General features: G+C 40.8%; 1 protein-coding gene across 2 annotated transcripts in view; it reads right to left on the bottom strand.

Annotated features, from left to right (window-relative positions):
- UPF2 (UPF2 regulator of nonsense mediated mRNA decay) overlaps window positions 1–4,658 on the bottom strand; it is a 192,893-nt gene that overhangs the window by 71,280 nt on the left and 116,955 nt on the right. The gene's annotated exons all lie outside the window — the stretch shown is intronic.

Here is a 4,658-nt window from a genome sequence, read left to right as displayed (position 1 = left end):
GCGGAGCCCGCCGGCCCGTTATGGCGCTTCCTTGGCGGCGACGCCGCCGCCTGACGTCACCGCCGTGACGTCGCCTTTGGCGGAGCGGCAGGCGGCGTGTTGCGTCACGGCCGCCGTCACGTCAGGGATTTCGCAGGCGGCGTTGGCGTGACGGGCCGGGGCCTCCCTGCCACGTGGTGGCGTCGTTTCCCCCCGGGACGAGAGGGAACTTGGAGTACTTGAAGTGCCAAATCTCCTTCAAAGCTGCGTGTTAATCAAACACAAATTTCAAGCTGACCCATATGTTAAATACTAACATAAATAATAATTTTGTTCCGTGTCCTCTTGAATCCAGTTGCTCCCAGGATGATCTACTTAAGGCAGGAGAACCATAAGCAAAAAATAAATACACATCAAAGCTTTGAAATACATGACTGATCTGACCTGATATTAAAATGAGTCAACAGAAATAACTGCCTCATTTCTGGATKCCATTATCCTATCGTGAGTTACCAGAATGGGCTAAAAAAATCCGTTGCCTCCACTCTGTCCTCCTATTGTAGCAGTGTGACTGTCCGGATATGTGAAAACATTTACAATTGTTAATTTAGTTGCACAAAAAAATCCAGATTTACTTGAAAGGCTCATGATCTGTGAGTCTGGCCATGCTGCTGGCTATTACCCTGCCCGAAATTGGCCCAAGCTGAAAAATTCCACTCTGCGCTATCCAGAATTTAAGAATGTGAATCTGGTGTATAGTTTACATTTACAATCCTGATTCTTACTCCAAGCACTGAAGTTTCTGATATCAGCCTTTCCTTAGTTACAGTGTTGACGCCCCTTTAGACTTACGATGAGCGCACAAAAACATCTGACCGTGACATCAGYTCCAGGACTGGATGTGCATAATGAGGTTATTCAGCAGTTAAAGCCACCTTTTATTCAAAGGCAAGAGTCAGCCCAAATTTAATACTCTGTTTACTGTTTAACGATGCAGAGTTTTAGGTGTACTCTGCCAACCGTTACAAGACCAGACTGATTTTTTCCAGAAAATAAAAGATCTCTTTCTTGTTCCTTCTTCCTTCATTGCTATTTTTTCAGACATTTCTAAAATCTCTTTTTGGAAAAGTTTGCTAATGAATGTTTGAAAGGGTGAAGTCATGCTTGTTATTTACATAGATCATTCAAGTGTCTGTGCTACCCAAAGATTTTATGTACTTTCCAAATCACGTTTGATTTACCAGGTTGATTAAACTGATTTAACTGAATAGAAAAGGTCCATGTACTAGAAAAAAAATAAATAGAGATTAAATGGGAAGGATATCTACATGTTATTGTTGGTGCTTCATTTTCCAAATATGCTAGTCATACAACCTGTCAAAGAATGCCTTTGAGTGAGCTGTTTTGTTCAAGTTTGAAARGGCAGGCTCAGCGTTACCTTACGTTTAAATTTCAGTTTCAGTGGCATTACATCAAGCAATGTTGGCTTAAGTTCTTTTGAAGAATGACATTGCTGCCTTGTMTAACATAAATAAAAGGCACTACCGCTAACATTTTGAAGGGAAACAATAGCTCCTTCTTTATTATTTCCAGAGACTATCCCACATTCTCCATCAAGCACAGCTATCCTAGAACTGTCTTTTGTAATGACAGTGCAAGTAAATCTTGTTTTAGCTTGGTCTGATAGGTCAAAAACCTTTTCCCTATGAAGTACCTGTTTATATGTGGTTACTTATGAACTGATCAAGTCTTCCTACTAATCARAAAGAAAACTAGAGTAGATGTCAATGCTTGAGTCTCAGATATAAAGCACTTCTTTCAATTTTTTAATTCTTGAAGGTGTTCTTCMCAGCTTTTTCAATGTTTCCTGAATGATTGGTACAAAACATGGACACAATATTTAGMGAGCAATCACATTAATGCCAAACTAGAATCTGTATGTGTACTCAATATTGCTTTGTAGCCAAATCCAGAAAATGATCCTTTTGCCAAATGAGCTGATACTCACKTAACTTTTTCAGATCCATCTGTCTTATTCCCATGATTTTCAGAATTATTTGCAGTCACTGCTTCCTGAGGAGGAGCTACATTTTAGTGCACATTATTTTTTTTTCTGGGTATATAAGCTTATGTCTGATTCTGTTAAAATAAATCTCATTTGCTTATGTATGAGATCAGTATGAGATTCAGATCTAAGACAGCCTCYCTTAATTGTTTACCTCCAGACCTCCAGCTGTCAGACTTTGTGGGAAGGATTTTCAGGTTGGTGTAACTACTAGAGTGTCAGGGACTACAATCSCTTTTGAACCTCTTCAGAAATACTTCCAGTTGATGATGATTTTCTGTTTAAAATATTACAAGTTTATATTCACTGTGTAGACAGCTTTATACTACTTAATACATACAACCTGGATTTTGAACTGTTCCTGATTTCTTAGCTAAGCGTCAGGTAATACTGAATGTCTGATACAAGAGTCATCCCTAGGATAGCCTCTCTCATCTCTACCAGCACAGCCAGGCCAGAAGAGTCTCCTCATGGAACCAGGGCAGAAGCAGAGGTTTTGCTGGCTTAAGTACCACTTTCTCACACTCAGACATGAACCAAAGCCAATTAAACCACTCTTCTGTTGACCTAGATGTAGTTACAGCAGTTTTGCCACGTGCAGTCATACCCCAGATAAGATGATTATGCTGGCAAAAGTCTCCAAAGTACTATTCAGTACTTTAAATCTTTATCTACTGAAATTTGAATCTCAAAACCAAAAAGGTTGATTTGATAGTTATTCCATAAACCCCTGCTTAGAGTTGGTTAAAGCAGTAAGTGAACCTGTAYATACAGATATTCAATTACTTCCCTGGAATAAGCAGTCTGTTACTGAACTACCTCATTTAGTTCTTTCTAAACATTAGGTAACATTACTTTTCTTACTTGGAAGATGTTTAATATTTCAAACCTATTCATATCAGTGTTAATTGAGAGGAGAACTATTCAATGAGCTCTCCATCTGCTTTAAAGCAAAAACATTATATCTGCTATTCGACAAATATTTGTTTAAGAACTGTGGAAAAGTATTCCATCATGTGATCTTTCTGCAGTATTTGTCTTTTCCCCCAAGTGCAGTACAGAAATATTTGATTATATCAACCTTTTCTGTCTCTTTATTGTCAGCTTTGCTGTATCATGCAACGGAGCAGCATTCTTTTCAAGRTTCTTTTGTTCTCAATATACATTAAAAAGTAATACCCGAAGGCACATTTCTACTGTGCTTTATTCAGTTGGCCACACGTCAACTATCCTTCTATAGCGGTATCTGTTTGCTTTCTTTGCAGTRTTAAAGGTCATTCACTTCTTTTTCCTCCCACATTGGCTTTTATAGATCTGCCTAAAAACAACCCCATACAGGCCTCAAGGAATACAAAAGGCATGTCTCMAAGAATTGTAAATATCATAAAATCACTGCTCAGCTATGGCGCCGTAACTAATTCAGTGGCAAAATTCAGTTCCAGCTGTCTCAAAACCATATAATCATTGTTTGATCTGAAGAAGAAAAATATGCTCTTGAGGTTCCCAGTTGTGGATGCAATCTACAAAGARGCTTGCCTGTAATTCTCCTGCCTCCCAGGTCTGCATTTAGGCAAGGTTAGAGGAAGCTTCTCGATTCTGTTAAAACTTGGATTTTCTATCAGTCTGCCTCATCATGCGCTAAAGTACAGTCTAGAACAGGAACAAGAAAGTTAGCTCAAAGGAGTCAGAATGAATGAAAAAAATGGAAGGAAATTACTAGAAGCTGTAAAATACAACTTATGTTMCTATTTTTAGTTTCACAGGCAACCYGACTCATGAATTTTGTGAGGTGACRAGGTTAAAATGTSTTTACCCTGTTTAAGCACAGTCCAGTGTGTGCTGTGCACTTCAGGTGGGTTGAGATTAAACTTTTGAGAAGTTTCATGAGAGACCCTGTAGCTGACTGAACCTGTCACAGCCTTTTCGTAGGAAATGTCAGGAGATGAGAGTCTACTTCTGAAGTCAGCAAAGAAAGCAAAGATGAGAGAAATAGTCTAAGCAAAGGAGAAAAGCTGCCTGCAGTACCTAAAAATGTAACATAGAATTAATTTTGGTCTTTTATTTCTCATCCTTCGCTTTATTCAGCGTATGTTTCCAAGATCAGTGCTATGGTTAACCCTTAGACCTCGACCACCTTCCCCACCTCTTGCTTTAAAAGACACACCCGTGAAAACATTTGTGTTTTATCCCCATTACCAGGTCAACACAATGATGCACTGGAAAATTTAATGCTTCCACTTCCACTCTCGAAGCAGTTAAGAAAGCCCACGCATCTCTCCCCTTCACCACACGGGTTCAGTCAAAGACTAGATGGTTGCCAGGGGAAGGCAGAGGTGAAGGGAAGCCCAGCGAGCCACGCTACCTTCCCTACTCCCTTCCGCTACTCTGGCAGACGCACCACGAGTGTCACGTCTTTCAGTGCAGCGTTAGCTTTTTCATCTTTTTTTTAATTTGCCTTTTTTTTTTCTCTCTCTCCCAAAGCGTCCCTTTTCACACCTCCTCAGGGCTGACGGCTAACGGCTGCCCGCGGCGCGAGGCGAGGCGGGAAGCGCGAGGCGGGAAGCGCGAGGCGGGGGAGGCGGCGCCGCCCGGGGGCGTTGGCGGGGCCGTGGGC

The sequence above is a fragment of the Rhea americana genome, unplaced genomic scaffold, assembly GCF_003343005.1.
Source record: "Rhea americana isolate MKP2758 unplaced genomic scaffold, rheAme1 scaffold_1, whole genome shotgun sequence".
NCBI lineage: Eukaryota > Metazoa > Chordata > Aves > Rheiformes > Rheidae > Rhea > Rhea americana.
The sequence above is the reverse complement of the archived record's forward strand: the minus strand, read 5'-3'. Positions and strand labels throughout refer to the sequence as shown.